This window comes from Pleurodeles waltl, chromosome 9 (genome assembly GCF_031143425.1).
Source record: "Pleurodeles waltl isolate 20211129_DDA chromosome 9, aPleWal1.hap1.20221129, whole genome shotgun sequence".
NCBI lineage: Eukaryota > Metazoa > Chordata > Amphibia > Caudata > Salamandridae > Pleurodeles > Pleurodeles waltl.
The window spans coordinates 407011583-407036543 of record NC_090448.1 but is presented as its reverse complement, the minus strand read 5'-3'; the positions used below and the strand labels follow the sequence as shown (position 1 = coordinate 407036543).

The following is a 24961-nucleotide window of genomic DNA, read 5'->3' as shown; positions in this document are numbered from 1 at the left end:
CTATGATTTCTGGTTCCTTATTATTCTTCCATTCATTTTTTATATATAGGTCCCAATATAACAATTACTATATTTATGCGCATTGTTCAAAGGCATAACGAGGTTTGTAGTCCCGTTCCATAGATAAAGGTGAGGGGGGAGCATTTGGGATCTTTAAACTTTCCATCTTTTAAAACAGTGGAGAAGGAGGATATTCCCTTTATACCCTGCTGTAGCCAATAGGGTTCTATTTTCATCACAATGCCTCTGGAGAGAGGGATTATCCATACAGTTGGTCAAAAGGGGTGTTCTCTTCACTCCACTTAGAATTCATATTTTTATTGCTTTAATCCTCATGTCTGAAAATTTAGGAAGAGATTATACAATAAGCATAAATGAAACAAACGTTTTTCACAAAATTGCACCTTTCGCATGCAACTGGATAATTTTCAATGAAAATGCAATTGCATTGAAAACTTGCCAACAAACAGGAGAGGGTGTATATTTGCAAACCACCCACACTGCCTTTCCAAGAGCTATGGAATGCATAATTAAATGCTTTCCAGAGTTGGAAAAAGGGCACATTTGTTTAAACTGCAGCCACTCACTACTCCTCACTTTCCCAAGGGTTAAACTCCCTCCTGATGTTCGCTAGTAAGGAATGCACCCAATGTGTGTTTTTATTTTCAGGACAGGAGGAATGTACATGTTTCCAACTCACTGAAAGGTGGTATTGTAATATGTTTCCTAACACCCCAACTTGTCCACAATTGGGGAGGGAAATATATGTTTCCTACATACTTGTCCAATGGAAATGGCATGGGAGGAGTTATTCAGTCTTCTTTCAAAGGTGACTGAGTTATTTTCGTGGTTGTGAGTTGCCAGCATCTCCATGACCCACAAAGTGCTATAGGTCACAAAGAGGAGGATAATTGCTAACCTCCTCACCACCCTGTTTACAGTTGCAAACAGGGTACCACGTACTCCATGGTACACCGCAATAGGTGCAGGATGGATGTCCACAAAAGATGAAATCTTTGCAACTGCGAAGGCAGCAATAGGGAGGCTGTTGGCAGTTCAGGAAGCGATGGGGAAGCTGTTGGCAGAAGATCACTGAAAAACCTGCACTTATGCAATGTAAGGGATATAAAGTAAGCACACCTCATGCCCTTGTGAAGTGTGGAAATGTATAAAATATCCCATCAGCACTTGGGCATTGAGGGGTGCTGGAGAAAGAGGCCACAGAACAAACCAAAGTTCTTACTGTCCCCTGTTTTCAAGCAGCTGAAACTGTATTGGATCTCAAGGGGAGGATTTGGCAATGAATTGGGACTAAGGTTTATTTTAGCATTCCCTCTTATTCCCAGGGTTCTGTGAAACATCAAAGGAGAGTATTGAAAACTACTTTTGGTGGCTCCCCTTTGGCCACAACAACACTGAAACACAGAAATGTGGTCCATGTCTGTCCTAACTCCAAAATAAGCCAAAAGTCCAACTATTGACAAGGTACAAGGGACAAACACTTCACTAAAATCTCAACGTCTTCAATTGACAGGTTTGCTCATCAAGATTTAGAATTCAACCATCCAAACACATCTGAGTCAAAGCAACTCAAGCACTGGACGCAATTAAAACCTACACTTTAAAGTGAGAGCAGTTTGTGCTATAGGACAAAAAGGAAATATTAATGCCCTCATTATGGCATTGGCGGTCAGATGACAGCCACACCAGTGATGGCAGTAGTATCGCCGCCAGGCCGCAGTAATGACCACCAAATTATGACCATGGCAGTGATCCCTCCCATAGACAGCCAATGTACCACCCCAACCACCAGTGCGGTACGACCACTGAACACAGCCTTAGCTTTCTCCAGGCAGGCAAAAGACAAGGATCCGCCCACCATATTATGACAGCATAACGCCAGGATTTCTGGGGCAGTAGCAATACCACCAAAAGCCCGGCATAAACAAATCATATAAAAGGAAATACTCACTTCCAGAAACATAGAGGAGTCCGCGGCCACCATGGAACCAGAACTGGAAGTTTTCCTGATGCTGTACCACGTCATGGCCGTCCAGGAGCACCAACGCTGACGAAGACAATGATGGTGCTAAGACACATACCTCTGTTCCTACCACTATAATCCTGTTGGATGAAGAGCCCAAATCCAAATAAAACAAAAAAGCATATTTACAGGTAGGGTCATTGGCCATTCCAAAGTCTGAAAATGCCCACAGGGCAAAGTCGAAGGCCCAACTTGACTCCTGACAACATCGGGACTCCACTGTGCAGGGGCATCATGTCAGAAATAGGCAGGCACCTCAGGGGGCTGGAGGGGCTGGAAGGGGGCTTCTTTTTGGGAGGGGATTCTTGGGTTTGGGTTTGGGAGGGGGCGGGTATTTACCCTTACATTTTGGGGGTGGAGGAGTGGGCTTGGGGCGGGGCCGGAGTATCACTCATGTGCCCATTAGCAGCAGCTGAAGTCTTAGGGGGTGGAAAAGGGCTTGATTTAGTGCTGGAGGTACTGGGCTCGGGGGTTGGACTTTTCTCTTACGGGCAGGACAGGGGGAGGGAAGGGAGGAAGAGGTCAAGGCAGGAAAGGAAAAGCTTCTTAGGACCAGTGGAGTGGACTGTCGGAGGAGGTATGGGAGTGGAGGTAGAGAGAGTGGTTGTAGGAGGAGGAAGTGTCCTGGACTTGGGTGCAGGTGCATGGACAGTGTGCGTGTGTGAGGTGGATGGCTGATGGGTGTCTGAGTGCGAGCAATTGTGTGTCTTTGGAGGGGGGCACACAGGGAAGGGGAGGTCAAACAGGAAGTGTGGATGGATGTTGTGGTGGTGTCTTCAAGTGAGGTGGGTGTACTGCATGAGGTGGTGATGGTGGTGGTGGGGACTGTGCATGTGGTGTCGTGGGTGCATGTCTGCGGGTCTGCTGTTGTGGTGACTGTGGGCAAGGCTGTGTAGGGGGCAGATTCTGGGACTGTTGATGTTGTGCATGCAGGTGTGAATGCTGATGTGACTGTGAACGAGGAGGAGGAGGGGTGACAGTGGAGGAAGTGGCTGATGTGTGTGCATCTGTGTGTTGGATGTGTGTGTGCTTGTGGACTGAAGTGTGCTGCCTGTGTCTGTTAGAGTCTTGTCTGTTGCTTTGGGTGCATGCTTGTCAGAATGCGTGTGTGGGATGGGTTTGGGGAGAGGAGACTAGACTGGGAAGTGGTAGTTGGAGAGGGGACGGAAGGAACAGGGACACTGGCTGTCTTCAGAGAGGAGGCCAGAGCCTGAAACGATCTCTGTAGGGCTGCCAAGCTACCGTGAATACCCTGCAGGAAGGCACTGCATTGCTGCATCTGGGATGTCAGCCCCTGGATGGCATTCACTATGGTTGAATGCCCTACAGAGATAGATCTCAGGAGGTCAATAGCCTCCTCACTGAGGTCAGCAGGGCTGACTGTTGCAGGGACTGAGGTGCCTGTGGCGATGGAGATGCCCACCCTCCTGGGTGAGCGGGCACGGGCTACTCCTGAGAGGGCAGTGCTGGTACAGGGGTAGCGGAAGATCCTGTAGGTAGGGGTGGTCCCAGAGGGGTCTGCCACTACCAGGGAGCTCTCATCTGAGAAGGAATCAGAGTCAGTTGTGTCAGCTCTGTTTCCCCTGTGGTGGTCCCCTCGGCGTCGGTGGACTCTGCCTCCTGGGTCCCGTGGGCTGCAGCTCCCTCACTCGCTGGTGCCCCTGCTCCTTCGCCAGATGATGCTAATGCACACATGGACAGGATGACAAAAGGAGAGGGGGGAGAAAGAAAGGGAGCACAGGGTCAATCACAGCACCAACAGCACTGATGGTATACACATCACTCACTGGGACTAAGAATGTGCAGTATGGATCACACTGGCATACTACTGCCAAGGTACTACAGCAGGTAGGACCAAAACACTACCATCTGCACACCTACTGGGAACAACTAAGCCCTGTCTACCATGGAAAGCCAGCTACCTAGCAAACAAAAATATGCATTACACCCAAAATACCAAAGCTGGACCATGCAGTAATGTCTAAACTGGCATACTGGGGCATCCACTGACTAGAACCCTGCACCCAAATCGCATGCCAGGCAACAAATGATGGTTGTCACACACACTCTACTCACCCCCTTGTGGCTGCTGTGATGCTCTCAAGTGCCCATCCAGCTCTGGGTAGGCCACCGCCAGTATGCGGGCCATTAGGGGGGTCAGGTTCCGATGGGCGCCCCTCCCTCATTGGAAAGCCATCCTCAGCTGGGCCTCCGCGGTCTTCCGGGCCCAGCGTCTCAGGTCCTCCCACTGTTTCCTGCAGTGGGTGCTCAGCTGGCTATGGACCCCCAAAGTCCGAACGTCCTTGGCGATGGCACGCCACAACCCCTTCTTCTGATGGGTGCTGACCTGCAGAGAAAACAGACAGAGGGACACCAGGAACCATACAATCCAGCCTCTCACCCACATGGCCTACATATTGTATTTGCCTCTCATCAAGCACACACATGACCCGTACCTCTGCATTCACACAGCCACCAGCCTTACAGCTCCCAAATTACACACTGCCAGCACACACACGCACACATCTACATGCAGCCATGTTGCATGCAACCTACCCATGATGTACTCATCTGTTGGTCTGGAGGACCATACAACTGCCCATACAGGGGTAGGACCCCATCCACGAGCCTCTCCAACTCCTCCAATGTGAAGGCTGGGGCCCTTTCTCCTGTAGCATGGGCCATGGCAGGTACCAGACACAGGCCACAGCAGCACACGCAGTGGAGATGTAGTCCAGTGGAAATTCAGGAATCAAGTGAAGTCGTTGGAAGAAAATTGCGGTCATGTTCACGGTGGTGAACACCTTCACCGCCGGCATTGATCATCATTTGTTCCTGTACCCCACTGAGCCCCATGTTAGCCAATGAGGAATTGCATGGCGGTGCAGACTGCCTCCTGCCACGACACCTAACGACGGCGGACTGAGGTCACTTCCACCTGCCCCTGCATACAGGACAGGTAGTTGCCATTTTCTACTGCTAGTACATATGTATTGAGTTAAAAGTGTGTCATTGGTGTCAACTGTACACACCTAGACAATTCCAGTGTCCAACATACAAACATGCTCTGTGTACTCTGATGCTGTGTGCCCATAATTCCTGTTGTCACTCCCTTCTTACTTTTGGGTCACTTAGGTACCAACCACTACGGAGGAATAGGAGAAGGAGGCAAGCACCCGTCTACACACCCCCTTGTAGACTTGGCTACACTGGAAGACAGGCACATCATACTCACCTATTGTCTGGACAAGGCCTCAATCACCGAGCTGTGTGCACAATTCGAGCCTGATCTGCTTCCTGCTATCCGTTGTACCACAGTAATACCCCCCTCTTCTGCAGGTACTATCAGTGCTCTATTTCCTGGCAACAGGCTCTTTTCAGGTGACAGTGGGCTTGGCTGCAGGAATGTCACAGTCAATGTTCTCTATTGTGCTTGAAGGGTTTTGGCTGCCTTGCTCAAACCCATGTGCAGCTATATCGCATTCCTCCAGGTAGATGAACTGCCCACTGTGAAGACTGGATTCTATGCAATGGGACACATACCACATGTGACTGCAGCCACTGACGGGACCCTACTCGCCCCCAGGGCCAATGAACAGGTGTACAGGAGTAGGAAGAGTTTCCACTCAATGTCCAGACAGTGTGCCTTGCTGACCGGTACATCTCCCACGTCACTGTCAAGTGTCCTGGGTTGGTGCATGATGCCTTTGTCCTGAGGAATAGCAGCATGCCACAGCTACAGAGGCACAGAGTGTGGCTTATAGGTGAGCCTGAGTCCCCACCCAATGTATGTCAGTGTATGCCTTCAGGAGTCACGACCCATGCCATTGTGCAAGGCTAATGTGTGTCCCTCACTTCTTCCAGGTGACTCCGGCTACCCAAACCTGTCCTGGCTCTTGACCCCTGTTAGAAATCCGAGAACAGGGGCATGGAATAGGTACAATGATGCTCATGGGCATACCAGGAGGATTGTTGAAAGGACCTTTGGTCTCCTGGAGGCCAGGTTCCGGTGCCTCCATCTGACAGGTGGATCCCTATGCTACTTCCCTGAGAAGGTCTGCAAGATTATTGTGTGCTGCATGTTTCACAATTTGGCTTTCAGACCCCATGTGCCCTTTCTGCAGGAGGAAGGGGTGACAATGCACATGTGGCAGCAGTAGACAGTGAGGACAGTGAGGAGGAGGAAGAGGAGGATGATGTGGACAACAGGACAAATATAATACAGCAGTACTTCTAATGACATTCAGGTAAGACTGTTGAACTAAACATTTCTCCAAGTAAGTGTTGTGCTGTGTGGCTGTAGCATAATGCCAGTCACTACCTTTGCATCCCAACTGACTGTCACCTATGTCTTTCCTTATTGCAGATGTTGTTGTGGTTACAACAGTGTAATGCTGCGATGTGTACAGACTGCTGAGACACATGTGTAGGATGGATCAACATATTACAGGACATTTGCACAGGATCATATAGTTCAATACAGTTCCATGCATTGTACATTTCCTTCAGATAAAGCACTACTACTCAAGTTGTGTCGAAGGGTGTTTATTAATAAATCAGGTATACAATGCAAAGTGCAAAAGAGTGGGGTGATGGTTGGGAAACGTCCAGTGTAGTGGGCCAGTCTGTTTGTTACACAGGTCCAGTGTCCAAGGGGCCATAGGAAGGGGAGCAATGACAGTTCAAAGTGGACATGGTGACACAGTGGAACACAAGGGGGACATTCTGGAGGGGCTCATTTCCTGGTGGTGGTCTTGGCAACTGTCTCTGATGTCTGTCTGGGTCGCAGGGAACGTTTGCGGGGTGGTTCACCTTCTGCAGGGGGAGGGGAGCTGGTGGACTGTGGGTCCTGGGGCAGGGCCTCCTGTCCACTACCTGCAGCAGATGTGGAGGGCTGGTCAGTACACTGGCTAGTGGTAGCGGCCCGCTGGTGTGCTGTGTACTCCTGCATGATGCTGGGCATGTCACCCGGCACCCCTACAATGGAGGCCATGGTGGTATTCAAGGCCGGCAATTGTTGCGTTACCTCATGGAGGTGTTCCCCTTGTAGCTGCTGGTTCTCCTGCATGATGTTGAGCACCAGACCCATCCTGTCCTGGGATTGTTAGTATGCCCCTAGGACATTTGTGAGTGCCTCCTGGGCAGTCGGTTGCAAGGGCCTGTCCTCCCCCTGACGCACAGCTGTCCTCCGACTGTCCCTGGCCCCATGTGCCTGTGTCCCCTTAATGGTGTGCCCACTCCCACTGACACCAGGACCCTCATTGTCTTGCCTGTGTGGTGTTGACTCGGGTCCCTTTACAGGTGGGCACACTACTGATTGATGTGTCCTGGGGACAGAGGTCTGGGGGCGTTGGCTGGCTGCTGTGGTGTTAGATTCTGAGGGGGGGGTGCTCTGTGGTGGACTCGCTGTGCGATGGGGTAGCCGACTGACCTGTGGTCCCTGATGGGCCAGGGAGTTCATCCAGATCCAGAGCTCCTGAGTTGCTGTCATCGCTGGGGGCATCTTATGGTGGGGGACTGGGTAGCAGTGGCACCTTCTCGATGCTGACATTGGCTGGGGCACCTGTGGGGATGTAAGTGATGTGTTATGGTACTTGTCGGTGACATATTCCACAATCCTAGCTTTCTCAATGACAAAGTTGTTGTCCTTCCACCTATTGTAGTGTGTGGTGATGGATTGTGGGATTGTTAGTTCTCCATGCTGTGCATGCATTGGTGGTGGGTGTGCATGCAGAGCTGGAAGGGATGTGCATGCAGTGGGTATAGCATGCAGGGCTTGGCATTTAGGTTTGGTAATTGGGGTGGTGCACGGTGGGGGATGGAGTGGGGTAAAGGGAGTCAGGGTGATTGGTTGAGATGGCATGCAGGTATGGGGCGGGGGTGATAGGTTGTAAACGAAGACTCACCAGTGTCCAGTCCTCCGGCTACTCCAGTAAGGCCCTCAGGATGCAGTATTGCCAAGACTTGATTCTCCCATGCTGGCAGCTGTGGGGGAGGAGGTGGGGGTCCACCGCCAGTCCTCCTGATGGCAAAATGGTGCCTTGATGCAATAGAATGCACCTTCCCCCGTAGGTCATTCCACCTCTTCCTTAGGTCGTCCCTTGTGCATGGATTTTGTCCCATGGCGTTTACCCTGTCCATGATTCTCTGCCATAGCTCCACCTTCCTGGCAATGGAGATCTACTGTTCTTGTGCTCCAAACAGCTGTGGCTCTACCCTGACTATTTCCTCCACCATTACCCGCAACTCCTGATCAGTGAATCGGGGGTGCCTTTGTGGGGACATGGGTGTTGTGTGGAGTGGTGGGGTGTGTGGTGTGTTGTGCATGACGGATGAATGGGTAGTTGCGGTATGTGTGTGCAGTTCTCTCTGGGATTGGAGTGGCAAAGTGTAGCGGTCGTGTCGTGTTATAGTGCTGTTGGTGGGTGTGTGGAGTATGTATTTGTGTCAGGGATGGGTTTTTGGTTCTGGCCAATGTTGTCTTGTTTTGTTTTTGGGTGGCCATATCAGCCGTTGCGGTGTCCACCGCCAATTGTTTAGCGCCGTTGAATGTCCGCTGTGGTGATTCGTGGGTCATTATTTGGAGGGCGTTGTTTTGGTGGCATAACGGTATGGGTGGTAGTTCTGACAGTTTATCGCGTTCAGTGGGTCTGGCAGATTTGTGGTTGTTGCTGTTTTCCATCGGTTTTATGTGTATGTGTCATAATCTGGCAGACGGATGTTCGCCTCCACGGCAGTATGTTGGCGGCAGTCACCACAGCAGTATTCGGAATTTACTTCCAATGTCATAATGAGGAACTAAATGAGTTGTTGATATCCCCCTTCTGCTGTATGTTCTGAAGCTAGCAAAGATGTCTTAGTCCATCGTAGCCCAACCCAAAAAATTGTATGGTGACTTCCTCTTTTAGGGTCTAATGAATACTTGATAGGGTCCCTATTTTAAAATATTTCATTCCACTAAGCGGTTCCCTTCATTTTAATTAAGCACACAGCTATGCAGTAACTTTCTTGTTCCTGGTAAAGCTCCCAGTCTTCTTCCATTCAGACTTGCAAAGTTTACAGCTTTTCAGCTGGTGTAATAGCATTCTTTGTAGCAAATTCCACTGCACATACACATGTGGACTGTGTATTACCCACTGAACCTGAACAACATGCTGCTGCCTTTTGGTTACCTTTGCATTTTATAGTTACCACATACATTTGTAGCAAAAGGTCAAAAGGTACATCTAAGCTTTGGTCCATAATCTAGATGCTATGATCCGTGGTTCCTTATGTGCAAATAATGGAATCTGCCCAATCTGTTAGAATATTTAGCATTCTGTGATTTTAACTAACCATGCACACTTGATACTAGTTATAAATGAAAGATCTTGGATTTTGTTCCATTTCAGCTTTACAGCAGTGCTGATCTTTTCTGTAAGTGTCTTGTATGAACAGATCTCTCTATAAAGGAGAAGCAAGTTGTCTTGATTCCAGGTAAACAAAATATACTGCAAAAAACAAAGCAAAAATGAAATCCATTTCAACTTCTGTTTTTTAACATTACTAAATACGGTCAGGTTATGTGCCTCCTGTGACTTTATACTTCATTATCAATACCTTCATTCTTTTGCTTTTCTATGTCCTAGTATGGAAAGGCTTTTTTTCCATTGGTATACAGCTCACATTTTCTCACTCTTGTCTCTTTGCTTTTCTCACAAAAGCCAAGCCTTCAGTTTAAATGTTCTTAGCCCCCGCCAGCAGGTGACAAATATAGGGATCTGAGTTTATAGGGTCTATCGATTTAAGGTATTCTGTGCATACATGTTGGATGTGATGAAGTCTAAATTTTAACAGAGTCCCTCGTGTCACAAAGGTTATCAAAGTGGATAAGTTACTTACCTGTAAATCTTAGTTCTCTTCCAGGGGTATCCTCATCAAAGTCATAAACATTGAATATTCCCGCCCTCGTGCGGGGATCCCGGAGCATATATAAAAAACACACATGTATAAGTATAAAAATATATACAAAAAATATAACATTTTTCAGTAGACAATTTTCATACCAGATTCATGTATACATATGCACAAGAGCAATGCAGACTATATTAATAAACAGGCTAAAATGCCTTATTTCTATGGAGTTATTTTTTTAATTTTTTTTTAAACACTCCCTTTTATAATTATAAGAAGAAACTTTCCAAAGCCCCATAGCTGGGCCCAGGGAAAAAAAGCAGTAGCAACACATGTGAAAAAAAGAGAAAAAACGACATTGAAAACAATGGAGCATTATTAGAAAATAGGCTGTATGCAGGTTAATACAGCAGAACCACAAAATTTGGCACCGTGCCTTTAAGACCCGGAGCACCTCCAGTATCCCACCATGCCTCAGGGGTGAAGGAGAGGTGACAGTTGGTTCACAGTTAGGTCAGTACTTGTTTACGGTGACAACGCATCCAACAGATTAGAGAGATGGTCTGTCCTGCACTTCTAGGAGACTTGCGTCCGGGGAGGAGGGTGGTTTGTTTATGACTTTGATGAGGATACCCCTGGAAGAGAACTAGGATTTACAGGTATGTAACTTATCCTTCTCTTCCAGGGGATTCTCATCAATAGTCATAAACATTGAACAGATTAGCAAGCCCATCCCTTATCTCTGCGGACTGTCTAATAGTAATGCAGGAAAAGGACATACACTATGCAAACAAATTGCCCAACCTGAGCGTCTGCTCTGGCATCTGAGTCCAAACAGTAATGCCTAGTAAATGTATGTACAGATTTCCATGTAGCAACCTTACAGATTTCAGAGACTGGAACATTATTAAGGAGGACAGCAGTAGCTGCTTTTCCTCTTGTCGAATGAGCCTTAGGCCGAGCCAATAACTGCTTGTTAGCTAATTGATATGCAGTAACAATACAGGAAACTATCCATATAGATATGGTTCGTTTTGAAGCTGCATCGCCTGTTCTCATATGACCATAATTTACAAACAGGTGGTGAGATCGTCTAATTATTTTGGTCTTACCCAGGTAAAATTTTAGCACTCTTTTCAAATCCAGGGAGTGCAAAGCTTTCTCCGCCGGAGTATCCGGTTTGGGGAAAAAAGTTGGTAGTGAAATAGTCTGATTAATGTGAAAATCCGACACCACCTTCAGTAAGAATGATGGATGAGTTCTTAGAACCACTCTATTTTCATGGAAAACCCTAGAGAGCCCTAGATGCCCATTCTGCAGGAATTCAGGAGCCATGCCGTCAAGCTCAGAGAGGGAAGGTTAGGGTAAAGTATCTTGCCTCCTAGCCTGCAAAGGAGATCCGGTCTGCACGGCAGTCTCTTGTGCGGTTGTTCTAACAAGTTGAGGAGATAAGTGTACCACACCTGATGAGGCCATTGCGGGGCTATGAGAATCATTCTGGTGTTGGATCTGTCCAGCTTGTTTATCACTGCTGGTATCAGGGGAATCGTCGGAAAAGCGTAGAGAAATATCCCTGACCAGTCGATCAACAGGGCATTCCCTCAAGACCCCGGACGGTAGAATCTGGACACAAAGTCTGGGCATTTTTTGTTTACCTCGTCTCCAAACAGATCCAACTGAGGCTAACCCCATTGAACGAAGAGGTCTTTGACAACCTCGTTGTGAAGAACCCAATCGTAGGCGTCCTCGAGGGTTCTGCTTAGGAAGTCCGCCTCCACGTTTTGCTGCCCTGGAAGGTGAATTGCTGTAAGAGGCATTCCCCTCACTGTGAGCCAATGCCAAATGGCTTGAGACTCCCGAAACAGTGGCCGGGATCTCGTCCCTCCTTGCTTGTTCAGATAATACATTGTCGTCGTATTGTCCGTCTGCACCAGGAGAGACTTTCCCCGAATCGATGGAGCAAACGATTTGAGAGCCAGATGGACTGCTCTGAGCTCCAGCAGGTTGATATGGTACGACTTCTCTTTGCTGGACCACAAGCCCTGAGCTTGAAGGGAACCCAGATGAGCTCCCCAGCCCTGAAGCGATGCATCCATTACCAGAGTGTCGGACGGAATTGGGCGATGAAACGGAACTCCTACGGATAGGTGACGTCTGCGCATCCACCATTGTAATGATTGCCGCGCCCCTACCGGAAGAAGCATTCTGTCCTCCCAGTGGCCTGTGTGTTGATTCCAGTTTTCCTCTAGAGCCTCTTGAAGAGGTCTCATATGAAATCTGGCGCTCAGGACAATGAAAATGCAAGAGGCCATGGAGCCCAACAGAGATGTCACCTGACGGGCCGTAGGCGCGGGGGAACCCAGAAGGTCTTGACACTTCTTCCTTATTGATAACAGTTGTTCCTCCGAAGGATACACTCTTTTGAGCTCTGTATTCAGTATCGCTCCCAGGTAGTGGAAGGTTTGTGTTGGGATGAGGGTGGACTTTTGGAAGTTGACTTGCAGACCTAGAGATTGGAAAACACTAAGCACAATGTCTAGATGCTTTTTCGCTTGTTCTGGAGAGGAGGCTTTCAGTAGCCAGTCGTCTAGGTATGGATAAATGAAGATTTTCTGCTTCCTTAAATGCGACGCTACCGTTGCTACACACTTGGAGAATGCGCGAGGGACGATTTTAGGCCAAAAGGAAGCACCTTGAACTGATAGTGTTCGGAGGCTATCACAAATCATAGGAATTTCCGATGCTTGGGAATGATCGGGATATGAAAATACGCATCCTGCAGATCTATGGAGCACATCCAATCTCCTCGATGCAGTTGAGGGAAAATCTGGTGAAGAGCCAGCATCCTTATGTATTTGTTCAGCAGCCTCAAGTCTAGAATCGGTCTAAAGACTCCCTCCCGACCCTTCTTTGCTACTAGAAATTAGCGGGAGTATACCCCCTTTCCTCTTTGTGAGGCTGGCACCTTTTCTATCGCTTCTTTCTGTAACAAAGCGCAAACCTCTTTGCGAAATAAGCTCATGTGAGCAGGTCTCGATTTGGTTGGTGGCAAATGAGGTGGAGGTTGTCAGAAAAGAAGACAGTATCCACTCTCTACAATGTTCAGCACCCATTTGTCTTTTGTTATGCCATGCCACTCGTGAGTGAACGCTGTGATACTTCCCCCAACCGGAGTGGTGTACGGTATTAAGGAAAGCGAATCCTCATTGTTTTGCGGGGGCTTTAGGGGCAGACTGCTGAGGTCTGCTTGATCCTCGGTCTCGTGTGGCTTTGCGAGACTGGAAGAGGGGACGCCCTTGTTTCTGTTGTGGTCTCTGGGACCAATGAGGGGTTTGAACCCTCTGTTGGAAAAGGTGCCTGTCGTAAGGCCTGTATCTTCGCCTGAAGTCTTTCCTTTTCTCGAGGCCCACTGCCCTCATGGTGTCGACATACGTGCCATCTCATCATCCGTGTGGGTTCCAAATAGCGAGTTTCCATTAAACGGAAGATTAATGATACGCTGTTGCGCTTCCTGCTTTAATCCTGTGAGCCTCAGCCAGGAAGATCTTCTCGCACAAACCCCATGCGTGTAACCATGTGCTGCCAAGTCTGCACCGTCTGCTGCTGCACTGATGATCTGATTGGACACCAGACTTCCCTCCTGAAGGATCTCCTGAAAGTCCTGCCTGTTCTCTCTAGGCAGCTTTTCTGCAAATCTGCTCAGCGAGTCCCAGAGTGACTGATCATATCTGCCTAGGAGTGCTGAGGCGCTGGAGACCTTCATCATCGACGCCGCCATGCCACACATCTTCCTCCCCAGAGAGTCCAGGTGTCTACTCTCCTTGTCCAGTGGAACCGTAGAGGATGACGACACTGAATGCGTCTTACGGGCTGCGGCCAATATGACTGAGTCTGGTGGTGGATCAGCCCTGAGAAACAAAGGATCTTGATCAGGGGCCTTGTATTTTTTTAAGATCCTAGCGGGAGCTGAACGGAGGTTTGCTGACGTTAAAAAAGTCTCCATGATTGGGTGGAGAAGACCAGGCACGAGCAGTAACAATTTCTTTGAAACCACCCTGTGTTGCAGGGATTCAAAGATTACTGACGAGGAGGTTGAAGGTTCCGGGACATCAATATTCAGCTTTTGTACTCCCCTGAGCAGCACCTAGTTGAAAGTTGTGATGTAGTCCACCGGGGAAACTCTAGCTGGTGGAGAATCCGTCAGAGTCGGGGAGTAACCTCTTATGGAAGACCTCGACGATGTGGACCAAGAAAGAGACCTTCTATGATGGCGCGATCTTGACCTTGATCTTCTTTGGGAGCGTGACCTGCTCCTAGATCTTGTTGAAGTGCGCCGAGGCCTAGTGGCAGACTGGTGAGACGTAGAACAAGTCCGTTCTGTATGCGCCATTGGCGATGGTGTCCTCGGGAGAGAAGCTGATGGTGAATACATCCGCGAGTATTGAGAGTCTGGAGAAGCAGGCGTTTTGTTAAGACTCTACAACCACCTTGGCGATAGGTTTATGGGCGAGATGTGCCCTGACCATGCGGCCCTTGACCGCCTAGACGATCACTGGAGACCACTGGACTTGTTGGAGTGACATTCTTGTCAGCCGGTGGTTGCTGACGCTCTTCCCCTTGAGAGTTAGGCAGCACCTGTCTCGACGTCGAAAGGTGTACCGACGTCGTAGGAAGTACCATGGACTGCTCAGGTCTCGAAGTCGAGCGCCTCAACAGTGACCTGTGGTCCCTTGAATGTGCTCGGCTCGACGTCGTATGCTTCGCCGTCGAGTGATGGACCGCTGACGACGGAGGGCTCTGCTCTCTCTGTTGAGGCGATCTCGATGTCGTCTTCCGTGCCGTCGAGGGATGCGATGCCTTCGACGGCGCACGAGCACAGCGGTGCTGGCTCGACGTCGATCGGTGGGTTGCCGTCGACGGAGATCTGTCCTTATGATGGCTATGCGCCTTCGACGTCGTATCCATCGACGGTGGTCGGGTCGCCGTTGACGGCGATCTGTGATGATGCGACGGCGGCAGCGATGACGTCGACGGGGAACAGACAGGCACCTTCTTACCAACTGATGTCGATCTAGCCTATCTCTCCTGAGAATGGCTTGTTGACTGCCTGGGAAGCGAAGAGGACAATGTTTTCTGCCTCTCATGAAGACCATGAAGCCTGATTTTCTCTCTGTCCTTCAGAGTCCTTTTGGATGTGTTCTTACAGTGCCTTCATGTGTCAGGGCAGTGGCTCTGAGGCAAACACACAATACAGAGAGAGAGTGTGGATCAGACTGGGCCTTCTTCTTCCCACAGGAAGGACACTTCACAAAAAGAGAAGGCATTTTCCAGTCAGGACAAAATACCCTCACTCAGACAAAGGTGAAAAACGTTGAGTGAAGGTAGAAAAACACTGTTTTTTAAATATTTTTCTCTGAAAAAAATTGAGAGCTGAATGCTCCAGGATCCTCTCAGAAGAAGCCGGAAAAAAGAACTGACCTAACTGTGAACTAGCTGTCACCTCTCCTTCACCCCTGAGGCATGGTGGGATACTGGAGGTGCTCAGGGTCTTTAAAGGCACGGTGCCAAATTTTGTGGTTCTGCTGTATTAACCTGCATACAGCCTATTGGCTAATAATGCTCCATTGTTTTCAAAGTAGTTTTTTCTCTTTTTTCACATGTGTTGCTACTGCTTTTTTTCCTGGGCCCAGCTATGGGGCTTTGGAAAGTTTCTTCTCATAATTGTAAAAGGGAGTGTTTAAAAAAATAAAAAAAATAAAAAACTCCATAGAAATAAAGCATTTTAGCCTGTTTATTAATATAGTCTGCATTGCTCTTGTGCACATGTATACATGAATCTGGTATGAAAATTGTCTACTAATTTTTTTTATATTTTTCATGTATATTTCATACTTATGCATGTGTGTTTTTTATATATGCTCCGGGATCCCCGCACGAGGGCGGGAATATTCAATGTTTATGACTATTGATGAGGATCCCCTGGAAGAGAAGGGACAGTTTATGCTTTATGTTAATCAAAGTATTAATAGTAAAACGTAGAAGCTACACTGACAAGCAATTTAAGTGTGCATTTGATTGTATTGTAGAGATCGTCTCAGGTGGTATTTGAATTAAATCACATGCTAGAAAGATTAAATTGAAATTATAATGTAATTTAGATTCTAGACTAACAGCACATATTGAAACAATGAATTTCTAATGATTAATGAATCTAAAGTGTGTGGAAAATGAGAAAAATGCACTTCTCTGTTAATTTAATGAAAAGCATTAACAAAGCTTTTTAGTTTAATATGAAATGTATTTTTTATATTAATGAAGTGTTATTAATGCTGAATTCATAGGTTTTCATATTACATGTGTTTTATTAAGAAATAATAATTGAATGTAATCTCATGATTTCTTGCATTAGCATAAGTGAGACTTCTAGAGTTTACATTTTGTGACTGTGTTAGAAATGCTGATTCATTTTGTAACGCGAACGGTCTTTCAGGTTACTTTTCCATGAGAAGACTAGATTTTGGTAATAGACTCCATTGTTTAGACATAGAATACATTTGAGCACCCTTGAGAAAGAACATTGTGCAACTTGGGACTCTCATCATAAACAGTTGTTTCAAACTTGCGTGGAGTCACATGGATGGAAGATGTTCTCATGGAAACCTTGGGAAATAATGTATAAGTTTCAACTTGGAGTTGTGTGCTCAATTATTACTGGATGATGCCCTTTCAACGTGACATGGACTGATACCTTTGGCGAATTTGAATGCTTTGTGACTTTTGATATGATAGTTCCCAGTTGGACTTTGGGCAAGATGCTGTTTTGAATTCTGACCCAGATGATTTGTTGATGAAGAGTCCCTGACTGTTGTGCTCTTTGGAAAGGTATCTTCCTCTCTACTTTTTCTCTTGAGATTCCCTTTGAGACTTAGAAATCTTTGCCTAATCCCCTTCAGAAGACTCTTGATCGAGCTTCTGTTATGCTAACGCTTTCCCTCTTTATTTATCTTTTACTCACCTTAGTTAGTAACCTTCTGTTCGGGATTGTATTTTTCCAAATAATTTTTACCCTTTTTGTGCTTTTTGTCTTTTGTCTGCATGTGTTTGTCCCACACATGTATTAACTTGATTTGGCTAGGTGTAGGGTTTTCATTGCTCATCCTAATTATGACTCTGCTAACTTGAATTGAGTAATGATTGTTAACTCTGAGCAACACATTATTTCCATATCTCAGACATTTCTTTTGATATGTATTGTTCTTCTTGAATGTTTAGTTTTGTTAATGTTACTTTGCCTGAACTTATTTTGAGGCCTTGGTGATTATGGGGGTCATTCTGACCCTGGCGGTCATGGACCGCCAGGGCCAACGACCGCGGGAGCACCGCCAACAGGCTGGCGGTGCTCCCATGGGCATTCTGACCGCGGCGGTACAGCCGCGGTCAGAAACGGAAAACCGGCGGTGTCCCGCCGGTTTCCCGCTGCCCCGGGGAATCCTCCATGGCGGCGCTGCAGGCAGCACCGCCATGGGGATTCCGACCCCCTTACCGCCAGCCTGGCTCTGGCGGTTTTGACCGCCAGAACCTGGCTGGCGGTAACGGGTGTCGCGGGGCCCCTGGGGGCCCCTGCAGTGCCCATGCCACTGGCATGGGCACTGCAGGGGCCCCCTAACAGGGCCCCACCAAGATTTTCAGTGTCTGCCAAGTAGACACTGAAAATCTCGCACCCCTTCCACTCCGCCGGCTCCATTCGAAGCCGGCATCCTCATGGAAGGGGGTTTCCCGCTGGGCTGGCGGGCGGCCTTCTGGCGGTCGCCCGCCAGCCCAGCGGGAAACTCAGAATTACCGCGGCGGTCTTTTGACCGCGCAGCGGTATTCTGCCGGCGGGACTTTGGCGGGCGGCCTCCGCCGCCCGTCAAAGTCAGAATGACCCCCTATGTATCTTTATAATTTGGCATTGTTAAGTGCATATATCACTGTAAGCTTTTGTTTGTAATAAAACCCCTTAACTTTATTTCTGACTGTGAGTTTTCATTCCGTGGCTACATTGGACATAGGGGGTCAATACAACCCTGGCAGTCGGTGGTAAAGCGGCGGTAAGACCGGCAAGAGGCCGGCGGAAAAAAAAAAATTGAATTATAACCGCCGCGGTCATCCACCACTTCCAGCCCGGCGGTCGTCACTAGACCACCAACGGTATCAGGACCCTGCACACCGCCATGGATCTCAGGTGGTTGGGAACCGCCATGAGATCCATGGCGGTAGGCACTATCAGTGCCAGGGAATTCCTTCCCTGGCACTGATAGGGGTCTCCCCCACCCCCTGCTACCCCCCACGAATCCTCCCCAACACCCCCCACCCCCCCTGTGACCCCCCTAAAGGCGGCACAACCCCCCTCCCCACCCCGACCCCGAACATGCACATATCCACACCCCTACACGCACACACCCCGAACATGCACATATCCACACCCCTACACGCACACACCGAACATGCACATATACATACCCCTACACGCACACATACACCCCAACAACACATACCCGCACACATACAAACAGACATGCACACCGTCTGACCCGCACACATTTCCCATACACACAGCACCCCCCTGCACGCATACATTCACTCACTCACCCCCTCTACACTCTCACACACACACCCCCATGCACGCACACAACACACAACACCCCCCCACCCCCTTCCCTAACGAACAATCAACTTACCTTGTCTGTTGATCCTCCGGGAGGGGACGGGATCCATGGGGCAGCTCCGCCACCAGAACACCGTTACCAGAACACTGCCACACCGAATCATGGGACGTGATTCAGTGGGCAGTGTTCTGTTGACGTGGCGGTGGAGGTTGAGCAACCTCCTCTTTCCCGCCGTCCGCGAGTATGGCTGCTGGCGGCGTTCCGTATAAAAAAAGATGGCAGCCTGCCAGCGATCATTATACACGGCACGGAAGACCACCACCACTGGCGGTCTTCAGCACGGCGGTCTTGCGAAAAGACCGCCGAGGTCATAATGACCCCCACAGTGTTTTAATTAATAGGGTTTGTATAGAAATTGTGTTAGCGGTTCTACCACACCACTTATTGGGTTCAAAGAGCCATCCACCTCAATGAGCATTGATTTCTGCAAAGGATAGAAATGCTCCAGCAGTGACCTAGCCATTTATAGTCTACAGCCCAGTTGCAAACAAGAGCTACTTTACGTCAGCAAAAGGCTGTAAAATGGCGATTTTGAGAGAAATGTGCATGTGCCAATCACTCCAGAGGCTCACATGGAGCCTGAGGTTGATCAAGTGAGTCAAATATTATGGGATCATTAGTTAGCAATGAATTAAATAAGTTGTGTAACCTTCACTTACAATGATTGAAGGTCTTGTACATATCTGTGGCTCCAGTTTCTAGATTCTACAAAGAATACAGAGTGTTTAACATAGGGAATGTTTTACTCTGTAAGAATTCTTCCTAATGTAAGTAAATTTCTCTAGGCTGGCCTCTTCATAAACTTTATTTTTTTTTCTTGCGGTCTAGATTCATGAGGTCTGGAAAATAATATTGTCAGTCAAAACACAACAGACATTGGGAGGTTTAGCAAATAAGCGCATTGATTCCTCATTATAGAAATACCACAAAGATAGCTGTGGAAGTGTCTATGCGATGCGCCGATCTATTCATGTTGAGGGAATGAGACATTTCTGTCCATTAATTTGTAAGGCTACCTTGGTTGCACTGATGCAAACAAGTATTTCAAAGAGGCATTTATAGTGTGATAAACATTTTGCCTAACGCCTTAAGTTTTTTTGGAAATATATGCAAGCCTGCTACTTAGTGTCTCACGTACTACTGTAATCTTTTCTCATGCAGTACATAGCAATGTAATCTGAAATCAGCATAGAAATCTGTGAATCAGATCAGCTATAACTGGCTTCCGTTTTATGTTGAATCAGGTTCAAATCTCGCAGCACATGCTTTTTCACAAACAGAATGTAACCTTTGTGCAGTGGACATAAGGTAAGTACAAGGAAATTCATGGCTCATGTTGGAAAGAAGGCGTTTCTACCTCTCATGCCAGTGCTTTCAGCTAGGTGTCTGTTAATTGCACACATAGGTTCCCACATAGGCTCTTCACGCAAGTATAGCAGAGGCATTAATTCCTGAAAAAACACCCTTGGGGCCAATTTTTTTCCCTCAAGCTTTTTCAGCAGTGGGTGGTTTTCATCGTACTTTCCCATAGCTTGATACTGCTTACTAGTCTAATTCAAGACATGAACCGATAAAAGATCAAATGCTGTAGAAGAAACAAGTTACTTACCTACAACTATAGCTCTTCAGCGTTGGTACTGTTCATACATTCACATGTGACCCTTCCGCTTCCTACCTGATGCTCACTCACATACCAGATAAAATCTTTTTCACACATGTACTATGAAATCTGATGTATGGTTGCCTCTTGGGGAGTGGTGCTTTGAAGCTGGGATCTTTCCACTAGGTTTATTTCGCTACTAAAGTGACAATATTTGTGGCAGTTTCAGGTCTGTTAAGCATTACACCCGACTCCTAGCCCTTGCCAAGCCAGGGGCTACATGTGTGAATGCTCTTTTCTTCTATTAATTTTCGTCAGGAAGAAATCTGCATATGTGGGCAGGCACAAAGCACATCCATTTATGCTTATTGCAGAGTTGGCTCTCCTGTGGTACTGCTTCTTTTTTCAGTCTCCTCCAAATGTTTATGAACATTTCCACCTAAGCTGTACACCCCCTTTTTATAACTTAGTTCTATAGTTCTCAAAGGAGTATTTGCATTTTCCTGGTTGGATATAAAAGTCTGTTCATTCAAAATGTCCATTCAGATTTCTGCTTATGTCTCTAAAATGGCTGGATAAACATTCAGAAAACCAAGAGATGGCAACAAATGTTGAAAAGATAACTGTTTCATTAAAATTTGCCTCCAGAAGAAACATTTGATTTTGACCCGATACAACTTTATAACCACTTTACCAATCTGCGCCAACTCTGAATGTCATTTTGACAAGGTTTGGTGCAAGCTGGTCAAGGAAGGTGGGGGGGTCAGAGCTAATATTTATTTGGGCAAATATGGGATTTTCTATGGAGGGAGATGTCAGCCTTACCTACAGAGGTGTGAATGGGCATGTTTTATGTGTACTTTGTATAAACTCATAGACACACATACAAACACAGACACACACAAATGCACTATGTGTACCAGAGTCAAGGCGTGTGACAAATTCTTGATGCACATGACCGAAAGACATATATAGCACAGAGATTGCACAAAGGACCTGGCCACAAACCAGGCCGAATGACTGAATCCTGCAGCACATGCTTGAAGGCCTATCCAGCAAGGTTTCTCGACATGGAGGATGCACCATGATGCAATATGGCAGTTGGCTGTAGTGGATCATAAAAACACTGAAAAAGTTATAGTTCCATTTATTCATAAAATATTAACGTGTTTAATCAACCTCGGCTATCCCCTAACAAACACAGTTAAAGTGAAGGTAAAGATTTGAGTTTAAATTGAAAAACCACTGAAATTTTACAGTTATGGATATCTATGCAGTCAAAACCCACCCCCAATGCGCTGTTCTTGACCCCACTTGTTACAGATAACTTTTGTTTATTTCCGTATTCCTTGTTATTTACTGATTTTGTGTTGCTACCTGCTGCTGTCATTTACTGTTCTGATATATCACCTCACCTTCGGCAAAGTACTATGTCCAGCTCTGTGTGAACCTTACCCATGTAGCATTCATGTTGGCCACACACATTTTTGGTGACACAGCCACTGTACATGGCTATCAGACTGGGGAGTGAGGGCTGGGCTTCACATTTGGCTAGACCTGTTCAGAACCTGTTATGGATATTAACCCTGCACATTGCCTTCTGCTGTGCGTAGAGGTAGTTCAGCACTGGGTCTCTCAATCAGCGATTTCCCCAGTTGATCATCATAAGGACACAGTCCACAGTGCATGGCCTTCATTAATATAAATGGGGAATGCAGGAAAGCCTTGCTTTTTGCCAAGCCCTGCACCCAGCTCCTTGGAGGACCTAATCCCCATTCAAAATTAACAAACCCAGCTGATTCAGTTGCATCACCTTCTCAGAAGTTTATCATCAGCCTGAAAGGCAGACTTTATACTCTAAGCCTTTTTGGCATAGCAAAAATGATTTTAGTTTCATAGCTATCACACCTTCAATGGTGACCCAAGTGAAATTTAAATTACTATACCTAGACATGCTGTGTAGTTTACATAAGCCTTTTGGTTGTACAAAGTTTGATTGTCTAGTTTATCAATGTTCTCAATGGTGAAGCTAACTGTGGTGTCAATAGTGCTGTCACTAATAATGTTGTTTGTGAGGTGAGATGTAACGCCAAATGTGACTTCATGAGCAGTAGTGCACTGGGTGAGTTGTGGTTGCAGAAGTATCCATAAATGGTGACTCTCAGTGGTGTAATCATATTCATAACTTTATTTTAACTGTGTTTTCCCTGAAAGAAGCACAGTTAAAATGGAATCACAGAAAAGGCTTCCCATCCACAATCCAGTTAAAATTGCCAATTATGGTTAGTGATATGATTCTGATGCATGCTCCAAGTGTTTGTCTCTTTGGAAGCTTGGTGATGTGGCCTTCTACAGGTATTGTGGTCTGGGCGTGTGCCTGTCAAGGAGCAGTTTTCTGGAATGTCCAACAGCATCACATATCATTTTGGATCAGATTCTATAACCCTACTGTATGGGAGTATGGTGTGACAGTCATTGCCACATAAGGGAACATTTGTTTTTTTGTCAAAATTCAGATGTCTTAGGTACATTGAGTCACCTGCAGGGTAGGGAAAAGGTGGAAAGCCTGGAGAACATGGTTCTGGAAACTGTACTCACAGGAAAACTGGACCGTATAACAGTTTCATCATGCATTTTTCACTTCTTGGGTTACTTGATCACTTCCGAGTTATTTAGGAGCAAAAGTCTGTTTTAGGCCCCTGTCAACATACAGCAGACACTTGGCAATGCTTTGTGTAGTTGCTTTGGCTTTCTGCTCTGCTTAGTTCACATCCAATTTATCGTCCATGCTCCTTTGTTATTTTCTCCCTTTCCGGCTACCCCACCACACCACAGATAGGGTTTCCCTTTAGTTCCACTTCCTTGGCCCTCCTGTCCGGTTGTTGTATTCTTGTTTATTCCTGCTTATATTTTTGAGGTTAGCTGGCGACCTGACAGTCTTCTGGCATTCTGGGGTTCCTGCATGGTTTCCTGGCCTTTCGGGAGCTCATTACAGCACATTTTGTCCTTGTGAAGGGCAAGCGTTTCACTCTCTGTATACCTGTTATTACTGACTTATTTAAAAAAGCCTTATTACAAACTCCTAATTGTCACCTTCTTCTTAAACTACAGATGGTCTCTCATTACTCAACGTCCTGGGTTTGCTTAATAGAGGCCCCCAATGGCATTGCTTAGTGAGACAAACCTAACTACAGGGCAAATCCAGCTCTGGTTTTCTCCAACCCCTTTTCTCCATTTTGTCCCAATTCCTCACTATCACTTTAGGGATTTAGGGACATCAGCAGGGGTTCTCAGCAAGTATGAATTTCTGAGGTAAAACAATATGCTATGTGATGCTTCTTCATTAGGCTGCATGTTGGGATCGTGGGGGTCCTTTAAACGTAATAGCTCGGGAGATAAATTCTATGTTTTTAATTTTAAAAGGAGGAAACCAACAAACTTGACCACCTAGGCTACTAAATTAGTCTTGAACACATTTTTATTTTTCTAATGTTTTACAGATTTTCCTCTACTTTTGAACTGTAGAATAAATAACAGACACAATTGATGACTTTGTATAGGCTTTGATTTTTGTCCTTCATTTGGGGTTATTTTTTAGCATGATTTTAAAATGCCTTGGAATCCTGAAAGGGGGTGGAGGTTGTCTGTGTTACCTTACATTAAAAATAGATAACAAGTTCCTGTAGGTTAGTCCTAAAAATCTTGCATCTTTAAAATATTGGAATAAGGTCTGCTAGACCTACTAGATCTAAGATCGCATAAGCACTTTATGGCAAATATCAGGGTTATAGTACTGTGATTTAAAACACACAGGGCCTTATTAGGACCTTGACGGAGGGGCTTCCTCCATCAGAAATCTGATGGATATCCCGTCCCCTGTATTACGAACCCATTATATTAAATGGAGATCGTAATAAAGCGGACAGGATATCGAGGAAACCCCTCTGTCAAAGTCGTAATAAGGCCCATAATTCTTTTAAAATGTGCACCATTCTTCAAAGAATTCCTCAAAAAAGTTAACCACATTGATTAGAAAACAACAGAGCTCTATAAAAGTGCACAAGAAATGTAAAAATGTGTACAATTTAAAAAAGTCCACAAAACCAATTAAAGAGGAGGAGAAAATGGCTAAAAACAGTGCACTGATTGGGGTAAATTATGCACAGAAGTGGTACAACCTAAGAGAGTACAGATTTACATTTTTAAGTGCACCCGATTTCTTTGAAAAAATGTTGATTTCATTTAAATACATAGGCCCTCATTATGACTTTGGCCGTCTTTTCTTAAGACCCCTGAAGCCATGGGCGCCAGAATACCGCCAGTGCTGGCGTTCTTCCGCCCGCCATATAATGGGTACTGCCAGATTTCTGCCACACTGTGGGCGGAAATCCAGCAGTATCCATGATGGCGGTAAGAGGTGCCTGGGCAGTGCTACCACCTGCACCGCCCCACCAGAAGGACAACGCCAGCCGTATTAAGACTACTTATATGGCCTGGAGGTGTCCTACTGACGGGGCACTGCCGGCGGTAGTAGCACCCCTTCCCATTCCCTGCCGGACAACCTCCTCGCCGGGCTAAGTAAGTCAGGCGTCCGACAGGGGAGGGGGGTGTTGTGTGTGGTGCCTGCCTGTGAGTATGAATGTGTGAATGCATCTGTGAGTGTTGTGGTGTATACGTGGTGTATGCGTGGTTGTATGCGTGAGTGAATGCATGTAT

At 46.7% G+C, this 24961-nt stretch overlaps 1 protein-coding gene across 1 annotated transcript in view; it reads right to left on the bottom strand.

Annotated features, from left to right (window-relative positions):
- The window catches only part of LOC138259410 (girdin-like), a 632998-nt gene that overhangs the window by 206849 nt on the left and 401188 nt on the right, over positions 1-24961 (bottom strand). The window lies entirely within an intron of this gene.